This window comes from Protopterus annectens, chromosome 13.part0 (assembly GCF_019279795.1).
Source record: "Protopterus annectens isolate FY-2018-M chromosome 13.part0, PAN1.0, whole genome shotgun sequence".
NCBI lineage: Eukaryota > Metazoa > Chordata > Ceratodontiformes > Protopteridae > Protopterus > Protopterus annectens.
Window position 1 is genome coordinate 1,268,661,893 of NC_056747.1, and position 23,949 is coordinate 1,268,685,841.

Consider the following 23,949-nt stretch of genomic DNA (forward strand, 5'->3'; position numbering starts at 1 on the left):
TGGAGGAGCTCCCTGGTCAGCCTCAGTAAGAAGCTGAGATCCCTTATATGATCCTCCAAAGCTAGCTATGAAAACAAAATCACCACAGATTCTAAGGGCAACCACAAAGGATTCTATAGCTATGTCAAGAATCTCAACGGCAATACCCAGATATGCTCTGAGTTACAGCACAACGGCACGAAAATTACAGAACCAATTGATATTGCCAACATCCTGGCAGATAGGTTCAGTGCTAACTTTACCCCCCTCTCACCCCCTAAAGGGCTCATATCTATACAGGAAGAATGCAGAGTCCCTGTAATGCCATCTATGCAGGTAAAAGCTGCACTCTCTAAAACCAAAAACACAGCATCCATTGGACCGGATAACATCCCAGGCTGTGTTTTACATGAACTTCAGAATTAACTGGCTCCCCACCTAAGACCATGTTCAGTCATAGTCTCACATCAGGCTTTGTGCCCACTGAATGGTGAACAGCAACAGTTATCCCACTCCACAAAGGGGGAGCCACCACTGATCCTGGGAACTATCACCCTATTAGCCTGATGAGCCTGGTCTGCAAGGCCATGGAATGTTTCATCATGGAACTCATAAACAAAGACATTGCTAACCTTCAAACTCTGAACCCCACCCAGTTCAGGTTTGTGAAAGGCAGATCATGCCTTCTGAACCTGATCAACTTCTTTGAGGCAGTCACCAAAGCCATAGACGAGGGTAAGGTGGTTCACACAGCCTATCGTGACCTCACCAAGGCTTTCGACCCCATCCCCCATTCTGGAATTATAGCTAAACTTACTAAACTACGTATAAATCCCTATGTCACAAGATGGGTTGCCAAATGGCTCACTGACAGAACCCACACTGTAAAAGTTGCAAACTCCAAATCTGACTACAAACCAGTGACAAGTGGAGTACCACAGGGTTCAGTCCTGGCACCTCTCCTGTTTGGTATCTACTTCTCTGAAGTACAGGTTAGCACAGAAGGCCTCTGGCTAATGAAGTCTGCAGATGACTGCAAACTAGGAGCCATAGTTGAGTCCCCAAATGATGCAGACATCCTACAGAAGGGCATCACTGAGACAGATGCCTGGTGTCAGAGGCATGGCCTCAAGCTCAATGCCAAAAAGTGCATTATCATGCCCTTTGGTAAAAACTCTGTACCCATGAACTACTACATAAATGGCAGTCTACTTAACACCGAATGTGTGATAGGAGACCCAGGTGGAAAGTAGTCTCTCCTTTGATAGTCACATCGCCACTGTAGTCAGGAAATCCTTCTATGTGGCACACCTCATCACAAAAGGGTTCTCATCCAGGAAAAAAGAGGTCATTGTTCCCCTCTACTCGGCACTCATTAGACCCATTACAGAGTACAATGCCCCTTTTGGAATGTACCTCACAAGACATCTGCAGCAGCTGGAAAGGCCACAGAAGTACCTCACAAAGAGGATTACTGGCCTCAAACAGATGCCCTACACTGACCGTCTCAAAAAACTCCAGCTTTACTCTTTAGCATATCGCCTACTCTGAGATGATCGCTGCCTAACATATAAAGCTATGTTAAACTCAGAGCTGTTGGACATGGTACACCTTAAGAAATCCCAATCCCTCTGAGCTACACACTCTAGGGACCTAAACCTTGTCACCACAATAAACAGGACATGCTGGAGGGATAGATTCATATCCCAGAGATTTCTAATACTCTGGAACACACTCCCCATCTATGTCAAGCAAAGTTCCTCATTAGCACTCTTCAAGAAAAATCTTGATGAGTTGATGGGAAATAGGAAATACTCCCCGGGGATCACTTCTGTGGTTCTGCTCGACAGGGGCACAGGAAATTAACTTTCTTGGGTGGAGTAAGCCAGGGATCCTTGTTGGCTAGGCTTACTTAGGCCCTTGGACTGATAGCCTAGTACCTACCTATGAATTTATGAACATAAGTCTCTGCTGTTACATGTTGAAGTAATTTCTGTACAATCATCCTCCTTTTAGTTGCTTACATTACCAAGTAACAACATATAGGATATGGCATTCATTCATGTTATTACACAATACACTCCAGGTTCAACACTTACCTTGTAAATCTGATAGTTGCTACAGTTTTAGTTCAGAGCTGACTCTGTCTGATACTAGCAGTACACAGCCATTACATGGGGAGGTAAAGGTTGCAAGCATTGCCTGGCATCAATGTTACTGTATGTATGTGCATAGGATGAAGGTTTTATCCTCTTAGGTGGTGAGTGAGTGTGTTGTCTCTTAGCCAATATGAGGGTATACTGAGCACAGCTACATCTGCCTACACCCACAGCGGCTGCTGTTTCCTCCTCTGACTCCTCACCTGCATGTGGCTGTGGTGACCTTGCCATTGGTAGTGGGATGCGTGCCCCTTCCTCTTGTTGATCCTGCTGAAGCTGCTTTCTCAGGATGATGTTGTGCAGCAGGGCACAGATGATGAAGATTTCAGTACATGTATGTGGATTGTACTGCAGGACTCCCTCAGATGTATCTAGGCACCAGAACTGCGAATTCAGTAGCCCAAACATATGTTCTGTGATATTTCTGGTTTGAGCTTGTGCCTCATGATGGTGTTCTTCAGCGGTTCTACTGCTTTACATCGAAAATACACTTCTTCGAAATGGAGCAGTAGACCCTACACTTTAGCGAAAGTCCACTTAAATGAAAGTGCACTTTCGCTGAAGTCTAGTTCCCCGGGCTACCTCCCCCCAAAAAAAACACTAAAACATGTTTTTGCAGCCCCCCCTGCACCCCACACTCCCCTACTTAAATATACCAACTCCAAGATCTCACTACAGCGAGGAAAAGGGAATATTTCTATTCTGCACTGTAGTGTGACTGCCGAAGTCAATGTTCGAAGTTTCACTACTTCAAACAAGTGGACTCGGTGAGGTGGGGTTTGAAGCAGTGAAATTTCAAACATATTGATGGATCCCTCTTCAGCAGGTGTGTGTGCATTTCTGATGGTTATCATCAGCCATGGTTCCAGTGCATAAACTGCACCCCCCAGTAAATGACCCTGTGGGATATTCCCCCTAGTGAACATCTGATACAGTTTGGAGGTGTGCCAGATATGTGAGTAGTGGTAACTGCCTGGGTTGTGAGCACATACATTCAAGATGATTGGCAGCTAATAGGGCAGAAGCCCTTTCTATTTATGTATAGCCTTCCCTGTTCCCCGGGTGGTGCCTTAATTTCTATATGTGTACAATCTATGTCACCCAGTCCTTCAAGGTACTGTGCTACAGAGCAGAACTCTAGCACATTTGCGGCCCTGTCCTCAGGAGTACAGGGAAAACATATGTGGTTACTGGCATGTTGGAGCATAGCATTCAGGAACTGATGGAGGATCCTGGATGCTAATGCCTGTGACACTAATGCATGTCCCCTCTTCATCTATGAAATGTTACTGTAGCTAAAATTTTAAGTGCTACACATACTTTTGTCTCCACTGGTATGCGTTCCCCTTGGTTTGCCCTGGGTTTGAGTTGAGGATGACAGAGGTCGCAGAGTTCCTGTAGTGTGTCTCAATCCATTCTGTGGTGTTTTACAAGTTCCACATCATGTACACTGTGATAAGTTAACTGGGGTCTAAAAACTCTTTTCCTTCTTAACCATGCTGTTGCTATTAAAAGCTGCAGCAGCATAGACTTCAGCATGTTGCACATACACATGAATTAACAGCAGCCAGTAACATTCTTTCTCTGTAGATTCCTTTCCATGGCTGTATTACAGTAGGTTTTAGAATTCACAGGTAAAACCAGCACTGATTCTACATGGTTGCTTTATAACTTGTTGAATAGCTCCTCCATCTTGGATTGGTTGATTAGCATACAGTTCAGCTGCTTATGCTGTAATTATCATGCCGTGGTGTTTACCTTGTTTGCGTGGGTCTACACACCATGTAGAGCTGCTTACTGAATCCAAAATAGTGCGCTATCATCCATGATGTGCATAAGGTGCAAGTAGACCATGTAGGGTTTATTGAATCTGCCCATCAGCTGCACTTACATATACATCAATATACAAATGTTATTTACATACGAGTCATGAAAAAGCAGTATGCAGTTATAAATATCAAAAAGTTACACCAAATGTCAAAAAGTACATTTGAAAATATGTTTTACAAACACAGAAATATTAGGAGGAATAGCTAAGTATACATAGTAAGTAAAAATTAAATTAAGAACAAAAATAAAAAATAGGTAGTTAATGTGTACATTATCCAAAAGGGCAAATATGCAATTATAGATTCATAGGTTAGTAATAAGCTAACTGCCCTTGCAAGCCTAGCCAATTACCCCTTGTGAGACTCAAACCCTGCACTTTGCGTTTGTAAGACAAACAGCTTACCCAATAGGCCACCCTCCCAACCCAATGCAAGAAGGGAGCAGAAAACAGGAAAAGCTGATGCCCTAGAAGAGAAGTAAAATAGAATGAATAAAACTAGCCAGGAAGGATACAGGTGCAAAGCCAGTTAGCATATAGATAATCTTTCAGGGTAGTTTTAAATGTGGACAGGTTTAGAATATGCAAGATGTGCTGAGGAAGATTGTTCTAGTCCTCGGCAATTTTATAAGAGTAGAGGGAGATGCTATGATAGTTGTGGGACAGGGATACTTTTAGCATTATTTTATTGGATGACCTTAGGAGCCTACAGTTGGTGTTAGGCTGTAACAGGTTTGGAAGAGCTGGACAGTCTGTGGGAATGTAAATGATATTATGGGCAATAGAAAGTTGATTTAGCACTAACAGGTTGGGAAGCTCCAGCCAGTTGAGTTGTTGAAGAACTGAACAGTGATGCATTTTATTGGGTTGATTGGCAGCAAACTTAGCTATTTTGTTATAGCATGATTCTAGTTTATTTATGTCAGCTTTGGATAGGTTTGTAAAGATATGAGAGCAGTAGAGGATGGTGGATAGCAAGTGAGATCTTGCTGTGGCAAGTTTAGCTTGTTGTGTAAAGTAAGGCTTAACCCTGTAAAGAGCACCAAGTTTGGAGTGAACTTTTTGATTATAAGGCATATGTGTTTATCAGATTTTAGAGTATCATCTATTGTAACTCCAAGCAGCTTGGTCTGATTGGTGGGTTTGATTATTGTCCCACTGGAGGAGTGTATGGAGAGGGGTGTTGTGCTGAGTTTGGATGTTTTGTTGTAGAAGAATATGAGCTTGGTCTTATTTGGGTTGAGAATGAGTTGATTGGTGAGGTAATTTTCAATGCCATGGAAAGATTTTTGCATTTTATTTTGCAGTTCTACAAAGGAGTAGGCTGAACAGATAAGAGAGGAATCATCAGCATATCGAATAATGGTGGCATGTTGGGTGGCAGTATTGAGGTTACTGGTAAGTATGACAAAGAGAAGGGGCCCAAGTATGGAGCCTTGGGGGTACCCCTGTGGTGACTGTTAATAGAGGAGAAAGGGTGTTTGCCCATTTAGTAGCCTGTTAATGGTTAGATAGATAACTATGGAACCATGTTAGGGTTGAGGTAGTGAGATGATAAGTGGCGAGTTTATTAAGTAGAGGGTGGTGGGATACAGTGTCAAAAGCTTTTAACATGTCTAGGAAAATAGCTGAGACTAGCTGTCCTTCATTTTTGAGGCAGTAAATGGTATCTGTAAAGGAAATGAGAGCTGTATTTGTACTATATTTAGGCCTGAAACCATGCTGAGAGCTGGACAGTAGGTTGTTAGTAGTGAGGTGATTCACGAGTTGCAGGTGAATACATTTTTCTAGGATTTTGGCAATGGGAGAGAGGATGGAAATGGGTCAGCAGTTTGTAATATTTCTAGATGGGCTGCCTTCGTGAAGTGATATAATATGAGAAATTTTCCATAGGCTGGGCATATACTGTACAGAGAGAGAGAGATGTATTAGTATGGATATGGGGCAGGCAATGGAAGGAGCAGCAAGTTTTAGGTACTCATTTGGAAGCTGGTCAGCAGCCAGACAGCAGGGTTTTAGTTTAGATAGTAGTTTTTTTTTTAGGAAGTTTGAATGGGTTTAAAGCAAAAAGAGTTAGTGACATTAGAGGGTGAGGAGGGGACTATGAGTGGTAGGATTAGTTTGTTGTTTAAGAGAGCAGTGACTGTCGATAAAATGAGAGTTGAACTGAGAGGATAAGGGCTCTGAGGTATTATTAGTGAGGGGACCAGGGCTGGAGGTTTTACCAGGGTTAAGGAGGTGACAGATGTTTTGCCAGAACTTTTGTGGGTTACTCTGATATTTTTGTTGGCAGGTAAGAAAGTATGTTTTTTTATCACTAATGACTCTTTTCTTAGTTTGATTTCTAAGATGCTGATAAAGGGAGAACTCAGTTGTGTTTTTGGTTGTATGGTAAAGAGTCCAGGTTCTATCCCTTTGTTTCATTAGTTGTTTGGTTTCATTAGAAAGCCAAGGGAGCTGTTTGGATTTTTGGCTAATTTTCCTGAAGGGGGTAAGGTTATTCAATATTTCTAGGAATTTGCTGTTGAAGTATTCAACAGCAAGGTCTAGTTGCAGGTTTCTAATGGGGACCACTCACAGTGTTGTAGTAGTATACTGAAAGTGTTAGGGGAGAAGTTCTTTTTGCTATGGATGTATTTGAAAGGAATACCGTTTTGGATATGTATTCTTCTCCTGATTAGAAATGTAGGGGCATGATCACTAAGTGTGACTGGTGGACAAACTGCTAGGTACTCTAGATTAGGCTTGTTTATTAATATCCAGTCCAGAAGTGATTTTTATTAGAGACTTTATCATTGTGGGTGGGATAGTTAATAGTTTGGGAGAAGTTGTATAAGTTTATGAAGGTGGTAGGAGAGTCGGCGGAGCAGGACAACCAGTCAAGGTTGAAATCACCTAGGATGATGGCTTCTTGCGTTAAACAAAAAGATTACCAGGAGAGGAGGGATTCAATGTTATGCAGGCTGTTACCTGGTGATAGGCAGATGGCAATGATACTGATGATATATGGGTTGATGATAATCTAGATCTATTTATGTTTTGGGTATTTTTTCTTTGTTTGTGATGATTGCATGGGTATCACCTTTTGGGTATCATCAATAGTCACCTGTTTGAGCCTGTCAATAAAATGGGGTGATCTGATTGTTACATCAGATCTCTGACTTCCCACTGGGTAAATATAAGCATTAGAGTCAGGTCTGTGGACAATTTGTGGCACAGTACTTGGGGTGCTTCTTTGCTTAGAGGGTTGTTCTATTTGGATCCTGCCACTGTAAAGCCAGTGACAATTTCCTTATTTCCAATCTTCAAAAAGAAAGTGATCCTTACTTTAACTGCAGTCTCTGTATTTTTATGAATTTCATGTTTTGATTTTGTTGTAGTAGCAGTAAATACCCACAAACTGTGGTTCCATCTTTGTAATATTATTGAATTATCTATTAAGACATAAGAAAACATGCATTTGTATCAAAGAAAATAAACCATATTAACATGTTCCCAGTTAAAAACATTATGCATCACATATATTCTTTTGTATAATTGTCATCAATCCAGTATTACATACATTGATCCATACCTGCCTTCCCTTAAATCTGACTCCTCCTTCTCCTCTAAAACATTAATCTGCATGTATTGTTCCCACAATTTCCATGTTTTTCCTATGTAATTTGCTCCTATTCTTTTTGAAAGATCCCACTTCCAGTCCTTTTATGTCTGTTATAATATCCAATATTTCAAATAAAGCTGGTTTAGACTTTGATTTCCATTGCCTAGTAAATGCATTTTTGGCAGCCAAAAGAGACTTAACAAGGTCTTACTATATCAAGGCAATTCAAACCCTGTATCCCAGCTCATTTCCTTAGTTATACCCATTTGCTCACCAAATATTATACCCATTTGCTCACCAAATATTTCTGCAAAAGTACTCTTTTGGGAATTTTTAAAGTCTGCCAACTCATTACACTCCCAAAAAATATGTTCACAGTCACCTCTTTCTCCCCCCTCTCACCTACAGTATTTGCCATCTACCTAAGGAAAAATTCTTTGGAGTCTGCTTGTGGTATAGAAATACCTATGCAGACCCTTCTAGACTTTATTGCATATTTGGGAGCTATACATATGTTCTCCCATTGTTTTCTTGAGAATTGCTTATCCAGACTCTCTTCCCAATCTGTTCTAACCTCCCCTGATTGATTTCTATAGTTATCGTTTAATATTTTACGTGGTCTGTGAATTATTATCGATTTTTAACAACAGCCGCTGTTCTAGAATCAACTAAAAACTCTACCAAAGCAGGTTTTTCACTTAGGATTCTGTTATCCCTTTTTCTTTGCTTGTACTCTGATATGAATCCCTAATAGGGAAGGTAGTCTCTAACCTGCAGTCCAAATGACTTCTTGGCATCTTCCCATTCTATTACTTTTTCCTCTCTAATTATTTGCTACAATACTTTGGTTCCTTTGCCAGTTTTCTCCAGTAAATTCTGGCCCCCTCTTGCCTAGTCTCTGTATCCCTAATTGCAGTTATCCCTATCGGTCTGTACTATGGTCTTTACCTAACTTTTATACAGCAAATATTACACATATAGTGACAGTATTTACAGCATAATTAGTGATAGTTGATTTTTACTGTACCACAGTAAAATAGTTAACTGTGTTACTTGCAGTCCTCCAGAGTACAGAACAAGACAAAAAAATGAACAGCAAAGGATCAGTTGCTTAAAACTTTACTTGTACTTAATCATACATTGCAGTTCAGAAACATGACACCAAATGGAGCACTCATGAATAATAACTAATACATTTGGCAAGTTTCACTAAACTACTAAATGGTTCATGAATAATTAATGTATTTGGCATGTTGCACTTAACCACTGAATGGCTCATGAATAATTAATGTATTTGGCATGCTGCACTAAACCACTGAATGGCTCATGAATAATTAATGTGGTTGGCATGCTGCACTAAAACCACAAAATGGCTGTCTTTCCATGAAAATAAGATCACATTAGAATGTCTGGACCCATGAAGGCATTAGGGGTTAGAAAAAGACAAAAAATAGTTATATACGGTTATTTTGTTGTTGGCTACAAAGTGGTTTAGTACATCTCTGAATCTCTTCACAGTGCTATTGGCTCTAGTAGACTAACACTGAAGTGATAACTATAAAAATAAAAAACAGCCACCAAGGACAAAACCGGTAGTCTTGATCGGTGAAAAATGAATTTAATAACACACTAAAACATAAATGACTAAGCGCTTTCACCAGATAAACACACTGGCTTCTTCAGAGTCATTTGTATTTTACAAACACTTCACTTAAGTAATAAATTATGCAGTTAATTGATTAATTAATCATTCAAACCAACCAATCTGAAACTCACACTGCAAAACTAGTTGCAAGTTAAACACACCATATCACTTTAAAAATTTGTTACATTTCTCCCCTACAAAAAATATAAACAAACAATTCAAAAAACACAGGTATAAAAACAGGCAGAAAAAAATCTCACTCAATGTGCCTTAAAATTAATCTAAGTCTACACAAATGAACAAACCCTAAAAAATATTTTTTTTGTTAATAAAATTCTACCAAATATTAAGAATGAAAAAACATGATAATGTTCTTCTCATGTTTTATATTAAATATACTCAAATCTGGCTTGCTTTTAACTTTAAGATGGGCATCAAAGAGACCCCATCATTCAAACCAGGAAAATTCAAGGCATTAAGCATGAGTTGCCACTCAGTTTCCAAGGCACCAATTTTATTGTTAACATCACATCCCCTTTCAGTAGTGACAACACGATCAATAACAAAAAACAAGATTTTTTTTTAAATTCATGCATTTGATAGTATGTAAATAAAGTGCATTGTGTTCATCTTTTCTTTTAATACATCTCAAGTGTTCGGATATCCTATCCCGTAATCTACAGATGGTCTTCCCCACATAAAACGCTTCCCATGCTGTACAAGAAGCAACATAAGTGATTTGAAAGCTTGGTTCCAGGCTCCAGTGTTTGGAGCTGTATCCTCAGGCCTACAAGAGGTGAGGAAATCTTTACCAACGGTAAAAGAACACATTTTTAACTTTGAGAAACTATGTATCAAATTTAAAGCTATACAATTAGACAACTTGTTTCTCAAAAAATCTTTGGAGCTGAACCAAGTACCTAAAGGTTTGCGGTTATGGAAACTACCTATGGGAGTGGAAGAAGGATCAACAGCTTTCCGTGAATTGACTACACTTTTTAACAAAACAGGTATGGAGATGCTAGACATTATTACATGTAACAATGATATAAAACTGGTTAAAATTCAAGATGAAATTAACAGTTTAAACACCAGCATTACCAATGACTTGCTTTTTTCTCAACAAAAACAGAACTTTGAAAAAACACTTAGAAATGTTGAATCTTTTGTGAATAAAAATCTTGTTATTAAACACAAAAAACTCAACAGAGATACTTTAGACTATAAGAATAATTGTGCCTACCCTCCTGGCACAAAATTTAAAGCTAACTCACGAGTGGGTGATGAACGACCTGTTTTTGATGAACAAAGTAACTTGCATGATAACATTGAAGGAGAAGAATGTTTTTTAGAAGAACAGACCGGACGAAGGAGGTCAGAAAGACTGTTAAACAGAGGTCAAACAGGCAGGAATGTACAATATTACCAATGGAATGGACGAGGGGGGTGGGGGAACAGAAGGGGTTATTATTAGATACTTGTGATAATGTTTTTAACACTGAGACATGTCAGACTGGCAACAGTCTCTGTTTATTTGACAATAGGAGTAACTTTGTTGAGCATTTTAATAGTGTGAGATTGTTTGACAATACTTGTGATTTTCAATTGATTGAATTACATTCTAAACAAGAAATTGAAATTGAGAGCACGAGTATGGTGATGTTTAACTGTTACAATAACAATTGCAATTTTTCTGACAATAATTCATCTATGGTGTACAAAGTGTTGAAAAAACACGGGTTTTTTTATTTACAACTATATGGATATGGAAATTTATGACACTCCTTTTGAATTATTAAGCAAGGGAACCAATATTGTACCCAATTTTAGGTTGAACATAGCTCAAGTGTTAGCCTGAAATTGTTTATGCGACAGTTAAATTTAAGAATGTTTTTTTCTATTAATTGTAAACATAACAACAACGTTAATGAGACTGACTCGGTCAAGGCTCTTAAGAGAAGAAGCACCTTCATCCACTCACCTTACAATGAGGTTGTCTTATTAGAAAGAGTAGCTGAAACTGAATTTAGAAGGATTTTTATCAAAAGATGGTTATGTTATCGACAATCTTACTAGTGAAGAAAGATTATTATTGAGAAATTTGAACGAAAATCAACAGTACAGGTTTATGAAACCTGATAAAGGTGGGGGAATGGTAATTATGACAAAGACCGATTATTGTATGAGAATGACTCAAATATTGAATGATGAGTCAACTTATATTAGGATATCTAAGAATGAAGTAAATAGAGCTTATTCAAAGATTGACCTTTTTTTACAGGATGAGGGGGTAATCAATGAGGTGGAATATGGTTACCTAACAGTAAAATTTCCCACTCTGCCAATAATTTTCGGGATTCCCAAGGTCCACAAGGGAATCAGCAACCCTCCTTTTAGACAAATAGTTGCTGCTAGGGGCTCCAAAACTGAGACCCTTGCTTCCTTTGTGGACACCTGGTCTAAACCTGCAGTTAGTGAAGCAGCACATATATTAAAAGATTCATGGCATTGCCTTGAGAGGCTGAGGGAAGTTAAAGACATTAACAGTAGTTACGTTTTTTTAAAAGTCAACATTGTCAATTTATTTACGGTTATTCCACATCAACAAGGTTTAAATATGTTTCATGAAAGTCTCTTGACTAGTACAACAACTGACAAAAACAAAATTAATCTGCTGATTGATTTAATGGAAATTATTTTAAAAAATAATTTCATTAGCTTTGAGGGAGAAATCTTTCAGCAGTTAACTGGTGTGGTAATGGGGGCCAAGTGCACCCCTGTTTTTTCCAATTTGGTATTGCTTGCATGGGAAAAACTTTTCATCTTTCCCTCAAAATATAATGATAACATCATTTTATATAATCAGTTTTTGGATGATTTATTAATTTTATGGAAAGGTGATGAACAAACTATTGTTGAGTTTATTGATTATTTAAATGCTACAGCTCAATTTTGTATGTTTACTTACACTTGGAATACTGAGGAAATTATTTTTTTAGATATAACAATCAAGAAAACACCTGAAGGTCTCTCTAGTAACACCTATAGGAAGGAGACTTATTCTAATTCATTGTTGCATTTTATTAGTTGTCACCCTTTTCATCAGAGAAAAGGCATTATAAAGGGACAGATGGTGAGAACATCTAGGTTAGTTAGTGACAATGAGACTTTTCAAAACGAAATTTATAAATTAATAGGAATGTTTTTAGATAGGGGGTACCCCTTGAAATTGTTACTTAACATAAAAAAAGAGGTCATGAAAAAAAGAGAAATGTTATTTCCCTATTTTATGGAAGAAGGTTTTGGTTATTGACAATGAGGATAAAAAAGAAAAATGCAAGTGCAATGTTTGTATTAAAATACAATGATAGGTCTCATGAACTGGGTTTATGTTTAAGGAATGTGTGGAAATTTTGTTTAAGTGATCGTACTAAAGAAGTTTTAGGTTTAGAACCCTCAATAGTGTATAGTAGAGGTATTAACCTTAAAGGTATTCTTGAAAGGGAGGTCAAACCTTGCAAAACGTCACTTATGAAAAAATGTGGTTCATGTAGATGGTGTAGATTTATTAATGAAGGTCCATATTTGTGTGTTAAGGACTATAAATACACCATTTCATATCCAGGGCAATGTAATTGCAGTACTAAGTGTTTAGTTTATGTTGCTTCTTGTACAGCATATGAAGCGTTTTATGTGGGGCAGACCATCTGTAGGTTACGGGATAGGATATCTGAACACTTGAGATGTATTAAAAGAAAAGATGAACACAATGCACTTTATTTACATACTATCAAATGCATGAATTTTGAAAAAATCTTGTTTTTTGTTATTGATTGTGTTGTCACTACTGAAAGGGGATGTGATGTTAACAATAACATTGGTGCCTTGGAAACTGAGTGGCAACTCAGGCTTAATGCCTTGAATTTTCCTGGTTTAAATAATGGGGTCTCTTTGATGCCCATCTTAAAGTTAAAAGCAAGCCAGATTTGAGTATATTTAATATAAAACATGAGAAGAACATTATCATGTTTTTTCATTCTTAATATTTGGTAGAATTTTATTAACAAAAAATGTATTTTTTAGGGTTTGTTCATTTGTGTAGACTTAGATTAATTTTAAGGCATATATATAGTGAAACTAATTTGTATGTATCTAATGTTTTCTTCTATAAACATTTTGTGGACAATATTTTTTTGATTTGTCATGGTGACGATGAAGAATTGCATAACTTCTTTACTTATTTGAATAATGCAGTTGAATTTTTAAAATTTGAAATTACTTTTTCTGGTTCTCATTTGAATTTCTTGGATGTTGGATGCAACTGACAAGTTCTGGATTAGAGACTTGTATATATAAAAAAGATGTTCAAGTGAATAAGTATTTACATAAGATCAGTATGCAGGCAAGGAGAACTTTTAAAGGTATTGTTAAAAGTCAATACCTATGGGCTAGTAGGTCGAATACGAAAATGGATGTCTGTGAGTTACAAATGCAGGAAATGACAAAATTTTTTACAAAGGGGTTATAATCTTGATGCGCTAGAAATAGCAAGGAATGATATGATACAACTGACAGATATAAGTGCAAGACCCTATTTTTCTAATCATGAAGGTGCCTCTTCTGTCACCCATGATTTGGGTTCCACTCAATCCTTGAGGTACCTAATGACTTTTAGTTGGGCTAGTGAACCAGTGGAAAAGATTATTAGAAGTAATTGGGACATTCTAAAGGCCATACCTGGCCATGAAAAATGGCTCCCATGTAGGCCCCTATTTACATATCGTAATTGTGATCATTTGAAAAAGCTTTTGTTATAATGACTTTACCCTTAATAATAAATGTGTTCCTGCGTTCAATATTAAAGGAACTTTTCCATGGCACAACTGCTGATGTTGCTCCAGCATTAATCAGTCCATGGAATTTATCCATCCCACTAGTGGTAGGAAATATACCTTTAGTTGTACTGCCACATGTAATACATATTCTATTATATACCTGGCTAACTGCCAGAAATGTGCAAGCTTCTATATTGGAAAGTCTATGAGAAGATTACAGGGTAGGATTATAAAACAGAGGTCAGATATACGTAGGGGAATCCTTACAAACCCCTTGGCCCAAGAAAATGATGAGACTCGTCAATTTTATTTTAGGGTTGTAAACATTGTATATCAAAATTTGAGATGTGGTGATGTAGTGAATAGAGTATACACAAAGGAACATGAATGGATTGTCCGCCTACAAGCAGACAAATATCTACGCTTAAACAAACAAGTCAGATTAAAGCCGGTTTAAAAAAATGAAACAGCAAAAAGTGAAATAAGCATATATTATAATATATAACTACATTCACTGTCGATTTAAATAGACGTGTATATAATTTTAAATAGCTATCTTTTTTAAAAAGACTTTTTAAACAAAAATACTTAATTGCTGAAATTTAATTGACTATTATTTGATAGGTTTGACTGTCATGTGATGTATCAATTACTTGTATTTAAGAGTGTTATTTTTGAATGATTTTTGTAAGGCACTGAAGAAGGATAGTTTATCTGAAAGCTTTGTTGTTTCATTAAAGTACTTGATGTTGTGGAGCTCTGCTTGTTTTTTATTGCTGAAGTTGTTGGTTCTGCAGCTCTCCACTTTAGCATCTTTTTTCGCCTTCTTTGGAGACTTGTTACATGTGTACACACACACACACACACACACACACACACACACACACACACACACACACACACACACACACACACACACAAAGCATGATTAATCACTTTCCACTAAAACAACTCACTAGTCACACCAAATAGCTGACTTGCACTATGTTCTCCCAACTAGCTAAAACACTGACATACAGCTAGGGTGGGGCAAAGGGGGCATTCACCCCAGGCGCAAGATGTTAGAAGTTGCGATCTGGAGATGCTGCTCGATCAGTAGTGCAGTACTAATACATATTTCTATACTGGCATTTCTGAATGCTGGTACAGAAATGAATTCCAATAATGTTTCAGTGGGCAGGTGGGCAGGTGGGAAGGTCTGCAGTGCTTGAGTACTTCCTTTCATGCTTTGCGTGTGGTATAAGTTTTGAAAGCCACATGTAGGTTGCTACAATTTTAGAAGTAGAATGATTCATTTTTCTATGCTTTTGTTCCTCATTATAGAGTTGAAAAGTACAGACCAGGAAGAACACACCTGGCTACTCAATAGAGGTGTACCAGATCAAGGAAAGGTCCGACAGTAGATGACCCAGCTACAGCTCTAAAAAAAAAAAAATCAGAAGAACCATTTATTTACACAGTGAAAAAAATGTCAGTGCCACTTTCTCAAATGCTAGATAATTCTAGAAAGTGGTAAACCGCTACACAGGCCTCACCAAAACATATAACAGCTCTGACACATTACTGCTTCCGACCGTGTTGCAGAATTCTTTATCTCATTCCACTCTCAGGCTCTTGTTAACTCACCCCAAGTTGCCACTCAAACTCCACCTGCCCCTGTTTTACCTTAAATAAGTCACCCCCAAAAAACATCACAGTAATACAATCACTACCTAATAATGACCTACCAGGTTCTGATGGGATCATTGCTTGGTTCATAAATGAAACTGGAGTCCTCATATACCAAAGTATTTGATACTTTTTCAACCTATTACTCTACTCTTTCAACAAATCCTCCTTGACATATGGGTAAAAGCTATCTTCATCATTATTCCTTAAGCTGCTAAGCTCTCCAACACCTCAGACTTTATATCTATGTCTATGCAACCACATGTAAGGAAACTTAAAAAAGTATATAGGCAGCGGACCACCTACATCTACCAACACAGCATCCTTTCTTCCCATTAACATGGTTTTACAGAATATAGGAACAGTCAGACAGAGCTGCATGATTTAACCAAGCCAGTACTCTCCAATACAAAGATCTTCTAACAAGATGCCTGTTTATTGATCTCACCAAAGCCTTCCATTATGTCAATCACACACTTTTATTCAACACAGTTACTCTCTATAGCATTGGTTCCTCCTCATGTAACTGGTTCACCAGATATCTAGCCAATAGAACATTATCATTTAAACATAGTGACTCCCAGTCATTATTCTGTCCAATCATGGCAGTATTCTCACAAGAGATTCACTCTGGCTTCCTTTTCTCTTTAGTACCTCCATCAATGCCATTACAGCGGAACTGAAATAGCCAAGGCCACTTTATATGTTGATGGCATTATGTTTTACCTCTCCACGAATAGTTACAACACCTGTGTACTGGAATTATAAATACCCTTCAAAATGTACAGTCATGGCTGCAAAGTAATTAGGTAAGTTACTAGCCATGAACACAAACAAGACAAAGAAATGTCCTTTGGCACCCCGCAAAAATTAAGCAAACTACCTGTCTTCTCCCTAAAGTAATCTATAAAGCATTAAAAATAAAGAACACTAAAAAACAGGCAGCCAAGATAATTCTTAACACTATGTGTGGAGTTTGCATGTCCTCCCTGCGGTCAAGTGACATTTAAAGACATGCAGGTAGGTGCGTGTGTGAATGGGCATTTCTTCTTTGAAGGTTGGGCATCGGGCTGGCAACTTGGCACCATAAAAATCCAGTGCCAATCATTAGTGGGCCGAAGTTCCGCTGTGGCGACCCCTAAATGGGAAAAGCCAAAAGACACATACTGATGAAACTAAATTTGTTCTAGCTTAAAAATGTTTAATAAATAAACAAGAAAGAAAACTCATGTATAAATTGCTTAAAGATGATAATCTAAGGATTATGAAACCAGACAAGGATGGCGGTATGGCACAAGAAATGAACACAAAAAATGTGAAACAAACTGTTCATTTTGTGCCTATATTCAAGATGGAGACTCTTTTTACTGCCGTATTTAAAGAAACTTATTAAGACTAATGCAGGTGAAGAATGTAATGCTACACAAGTTGTTTACAGGGCTAGTTGCAATGGATGTGATGCATTTTACGTGGGGAAGACTATTAATAAACTGAAATAAAGGATTTTGGGTCATCTATCTAAGATCCAGTCTAAATGTAGAAACAATGCCTTGCCCAAACACCTTCAACTCCACAGGAGACACTCTGTTTTTAAGTTTCAAATACTTGATCAAGTAGACCTCACTGATCTTGAAAGAAACATCCCAAATACTTTAGGAAAACAAGAATTTATGTGGCAACTAAGGCTGAACGCTTTTAGAAAGCTTGGATTAAACTATTATTGCTCATTGAAAAGTGCACTAGAGCTAAGAAAGTTGCCCCATTGTTTACAAGCCTAAAGGTTTGAACTTTATTTATTATTTGCAATTAACAATTTTATTAACTATTAACTCTGAAATGTAATTTTAAAATGTAATATTATGGTAGTGGCTTATTAATTATTATTTCTGGTTTAGTGAATACATTTGTATACAAATATTTATCTGTTTATAATAATCATTTTTTTTTAATATTTAAATGTTTATTCTAATTACATCTTCATTTTGTACTATAATTAGCATCAGGGCACATTCATAAAGCACTTTCTCACATTTTTTTTATAACTAGCACTTCTGATTACAGTAGAACCACATTAGAGGAGTATGTGAATTTTCCGCAGATGTCGTGGCATTTTATTAATTCTTGTTTATAACTTTTTAGTGCAAACATGGACAGGATCATAGGATTATAGGATCACAGGAAGTTACTACGCTATTGGCCCTGAGGCCCTTACAAGCCTAGCCAAGAATTTAGCCCATGTTCCAACAAGTCAGCACCCTATGCCACTGTCCAGCAGGGACATAGGTGAAATCCCATGGGTGTATTTTCTGTTCCCCATACAGTTATCCAGGTTGCACTTAAAAGGTTTAATGAGATACTCTGCTTTACATGCAGAGGGAGTCTATTCCACAAAAGGGGGAGTCTCTGGGACACAAATCTGTCCCACCAACAAATCCTACTGATGTCACAGACCAGGTTGAGTTCGCTCATGTGGATTACTTGGGTGGAGCTTGACTTGCGGATATTCAGCAGTCCCATCAAGGTGGGGTCTGAGATTGCATTATATGCCAGACAGAGATAACCTCTGAGGAGTCTGTAAGAGATTGAGTAGAGGGACATGTCTTTTAGCCTATCTGTGTAGGGTAGATGCTTGAAGCCCTGGATTCTCCAGGTGAGGAACCTCTGTGGTCTCCCCAGCTGCTGCATGTGCTTTTTGAGGTACATGCAAAAAGGGATATTGTACTCAATAATGGATCTTATAAGGGAAGAATACAGGGATGTTATGACCACCTTGTCCCTGGATGAAATACCCTTACTAATGAGGTGGGCCATGTAGAAAGCTTTCCGTACAATGGAGGCAATATGGTGGTCAAAAGTCAGTTTGCTATCAATGTGATAGCCCAAGTCCCTTACGACTGATTGCATGCTCAGTACCTTATTATTAGTGTGATAATTTGTGGGGACATCACTCTCCGCAAAAGGGATGAAGATGCTTTTTTTGGCATTCAGTTTGAGGCCATGTTCTACACTCATATTAGTAGGGGTGGAATGCTACAATGCTCCTTATTTTGACTGTCTCAGATATTTTAACTTCTGAATATTTTAAATGGTAGGCTAATGTTATTATTTTTTTTTTTGACAAACAGCAGAGCTAGATTCCTTATAGCACATGCATAATTTTCATGAAAGTTTAGTCTTTTTAGATTGTAACTTTTTAAAAACTGTTTATTTGATTTTAAAACAAAACAATAATCATTTTCACAATAATTAATTAACAATCTCATGAAACTATGTGCATACTATTTACAAAGTCCATAACAAAATTGAAAACATTTCTAATATAATTAATACTTTTCTAGTAAGCTTTGTAATTGTTTTCAAGCTAATAATTTGTGTCACATTTTTAGTTCTAATCCTTATAGTGTTTCATTATTACATACTGATTTTGCTAAACAGATACATTCATTATTGAATGTGATAGTTGTCTTTTTTTTCCTGGGTTTTTTTTTGGTATTTTTTTTAAAGCACAGCGTTCAAGCTTACCTCGACACATATTGAGTATGACTGGCAGCTATACTACATGTTTATATTGGCTCCAAAACTATAACATTCATAACTTTTAAATGGGGTCTTGTTTATACATTTTTCTAGGGTTGGCAGATCTGAATGAGTATCACTGCTATGAGTATGACTGACTTGTTTTTTTTTTCCACTGGATTCTTCATATATTTTTTATAGATTTTTGAGTGTATTTGTATTTTACTTTACAATTCTTTAATAGCTTTATCATTTGAGTTAGACTTATATACATATCTATCTATCTATCTATATATATATATATATATATATATATATATATATATATGGATTCCTATTAAAGAACGAAATTCACTACTTCGAACTTGTAATAGGATGCCTCACTTCTGCGAAAGTTCACCTTAACGAAAGTGAACTTTTGCGTAAGTGCACTTCACCGACAGCACCGCAGCACAGTGGAGGACATAAAAAAACAAGCTATGCCCTCCACTATGGTGCGATAGTCACGGACCTTAGGATTAGGGCACGGATTAGGGTAAGGAGATAGTTAGTAAAGCTATCCCCTTACCCTAACCCATGCCCTAACCCTAAGGTTCGTGACTATCACACCATAGTGGAGGACATTGCTATGTCCTTCACTACACTGCAGTCATCGTGTACCTTAGGGTTAGGGTAGGGGTCATGGTAAGGGGATAACCCTATGGGTTATCCCCTTACTATGACCTGTGCCCTAACCCTAAGGTCTGTGAGTACTGCACGGAAGTTCAGTACAACACCTGTTCGTTGTACTGAACTTCGCGTAAGTGCACTTTTGATTAAGTGCACTTTCACTGCAGTGAGCATTCCATGCACTATTTCGAATTAGTGAAAATTCGATCTAGCGTATGGAACCCATATATATATATATATATATATATATATATATATATATATATATATATCTATATGTATACACACATATCCTCAGGTGTTTGGTAGGTTTTTATTTAGGATTTGTTTTTTTGTACTACATTTTCTTAAATAGTATGTATTGTTTTTAGCCCAACAAAATTTAGTGTTATATATTGTTACTTAACTTTTCATTTTTACTTTTACCACTTGACACACAAACCTGAAGAAGTTCTAATAGACAAAAGCGATCTATGTTAAAAATGTTAAAAATTTTTCTGACTGTAGGTAGAAAAGATTTCTAAGGAATTTTGGAGACTTGTGTTAACTTTTTCTTTTTTTTCATTTTTGATACTACAGTGAAATACTTTCAGAAAGTTTTAGCAATTATTAATGTATACTTTTTAGTTTAACTTTTAGTTTAGGTTAGTTTAACATATCCTGGCATCACACAGCTTGAAGTAGGACAGCACTGTGTCGAATATCACACTGGCATATGGGGGAAGGGGTATTTAGCAAGTAAACATGTTGGGCCGGATTCACGAAACCTCCGTGTAAGAGTTAATATGTCTTACACGGAGGCTACAGTCTAACGGTATGACGTCAGCATGCCATGCATATTCAAGAGGGCATGCTGAATCATACCCTAGGCTAACACGGTCCATGTAGGAAAGTAGGGGGCGTGTCCGAATGCCGAGTTTTGCAAAGGGACATGCCCCCAGAAGAGTCAGAGTCCTGAAAGTAAACACCCATGAGTGAGTCCGCGGAAATGTCAAGGAACACAACACCACATGCCCTCACAGACTATAAACCCAACTGTAATGTAAAACGTAAAAATAGCAGTTTAATTTTTTTTTTTTAATTTCCAAAATGTTTGCCCGTAGTTGAGCTCGTTTGCGCGGGTATGCCCTCCGCTCAGCCATAGTTAGCAGACATTGAAAAGCATATAAGATCTAAATATGAAATTAAGCCAAGTAGCAATAGTGTAGCGGTAGAGACGTTGGCCTAAGAGGAGGTAGTCACGGTTCGAGCCCCCACAACATCATTTTCCATTTTTATTTAAATAAGCATGAAACAATCCCCTGACATATATATATATATATATATATATATATATATATATATATATATATATATATATATAAAACTATAATTTAAGTAAAATGTAATGAAATGGGCCATGTATTTTTGAAAAAATCCGACATAAATAAAATATAAAAAAAGGATCATAATTGCCCATAGCTTAGCAAGGCTTTAGCAAGCTGAATATGGGTGCCCATAGGTAAGCAGCACTTTAACAAGCTTAATATGAGTGCCCGCAGGTGAGCAGCGGTTTAACAGGTTTAATATGAGTGCCTGGAATTGAGCAGTGCTTTAACACGCTTAAAATGAGTGCCCGTAGTTCAGCAGCACTTCACCCAGCATAATATGAGTGCTCGTATCTAAATAACGCGTTACCCAGCGTAAGCCGTTTTTTGCGGAGCTGCGCAGCGTGCCAACCAGCTTACCGGCGGGCAACATTGGGCAAGCTGTATCAAAGCCGCCTTTACACAGACACACCTCCTAGCCTGTCTAGACAGTAGTAAAATAAAAAAAGCAATACCCAGGGTCAAACCTGGGATACTGTGCACCATAGTCAAAGTACTGAACCACTAAGCCATGACAGTTGTACTGAGAAATGCAGTATTAGCATATATATATAGGAATGAATGGAAATAGAAGCATGACAAAGCAGGTTTTTTTAAGCTGATAAATATCCAAAATGGCCAATCACAGATAAGTGCGGGAAAACCGGCATATATAAGCCCCATAGGCGGGAATACACAGCATAACCGATTGTGGTACCCATTTGCAGTCAGGATGGCAGGTGCAGGAGAGGGAAGTCACTTTAGAGCACAAAGGTGGGGTGTTGAGGAATCAAAATATATGGTTTGGCTCCTAGTCCATGATCATGAAGCACAACTCATGCAGGGCCAGGTTCACTGAGGTGCGTACAAGGCAGAGGCATGGAACCGGTTGGCACATGATCTCACCAGTGCCACAGGCATTCCGAGGACTGGTGAACAGGTCCGTCACCACCATGCAGACCTGAAGCGACTGAAGGAGGACCAACTGAACCGTTGGATCCAGGAGGCCCGCCAAATGCCCAACGCCCCACTACTGAGTAAGTATCCATGTAATTAAGTATGTAAGAAATGCTATCCTAGCCTATAGTATGGAGATGTATGTTCCAATATTACTTCCTTTATATTACAGCTGCAGGTGTTCGTTCCACGAATCAGCGAGCCTATGCTGATAGGCTGCTGAGGTTGCACCACCAGGCAGGTTAGTAATTATTTAGCTGGTATTGTCATAGAATATAAGTGAGACAGATTGTAAAAGAGTTCAGTGTTGTAACCCGCTAATAAAGATCAAATACGCCTAGAAGAAAGATTCTGCTAGTATTGTAAGATTAGATAAGTAATGCAGCCTGGAAAATAGTGTAATGCAATCCAGTAATAAAGATTAAACAAGTCTCAAATAGAAGTTTCTACCTGTATTGTAATATCAATAAAACCACAACAGGCACCCAAAGAGGCAGAAGGTAATAATAAAACACGAGCCTGTAGGTGTAAGCAGCAGCAGGTTTAATCACATAAACGCCACACAATACAAAGCGTTTTCGTCCACCAGACTTCCTCAGATGTAAAATGAAAGAATGAAGACTGTGCCTGCTTATATACCCCTCCCAATCTAATTAGTAGTTAAAACAATTGTTTAATTGACACCAATTAAATCCTGTAACTAAAATATTCATGACAACCTTTTCCACAAATACAGATGAAAGTAGATAAAAACATGCACATTTTTAAAAGAACTTTAAAATAAATATATAAATACTAAAACCATCACAATGTGTTGGACAGATAAATAAACTTGAATCAAAAACCAACAAAAAGAACTTGCAAAACATTATATATACTTATTTTATAGTTTTGCAGCTCTCATTTTTAAAATAGGGGTAATGGATATGTATTCATTCAGCCCTGGGAATCTATTGGCTTCCAGTAACAACTGCCAAAATATTTCTCTCACCTCTATCCTATTTTCCCACGGGCCCCCCCTCACATCACATTGCACCTTCTCTACAACAAAGAAGCCCCATTTTGCTTGGGGACATGTCATTGTATGCTTAAACAAGGCATTTTTAATATCTTCGACTCTAATAGCATATAAATGCTCATAAATCCTCCTTCTGAGTTTACAAGTAGTTTTTCCAATGTAAAATGCACCACAGGTTTTACATAGGGCCAAATAAATCAAGCCTTCACTATTACAGTTGGAAAAACTACTACTCTGAATCTGATGATCTCTTGACAGGATGTATACAGAATCCTGTCTAAGTATATATGGGCATTGGGCACATGCCCCACATTTGTAGGTTCCCAATTTCTTACATGAAACAATAGAACCATTATACTCCAGCAAATCCTTGAGGTTCCTGCCTTTTTTATATGTGAATCCTAGGGTGTTGGTAAACAAAACATCCAACTCTGAATAACACTTAAACCTGCTCCAGTGTTGAGTAATAATGTTTTTAACCCTAGAGGTATTCTGATTATAAAACATCACATAGTTACCCCCAAGGTTTCTTGATTTCATCCCTGGTAACGTCACCCCTGGTTGTTGTGTGGTACCCTGCACATTTATTGGTACTATCACACTGGTATCTCCTGTTCCCAAAATAGGGGCAAACCTATCCTTTCTCCCATTCTTTACTTCCTCCAAAACCTCCTCAATTAAATAGTTAGGATACTTCCTAGATATAAACATTTCTTTGACACTCT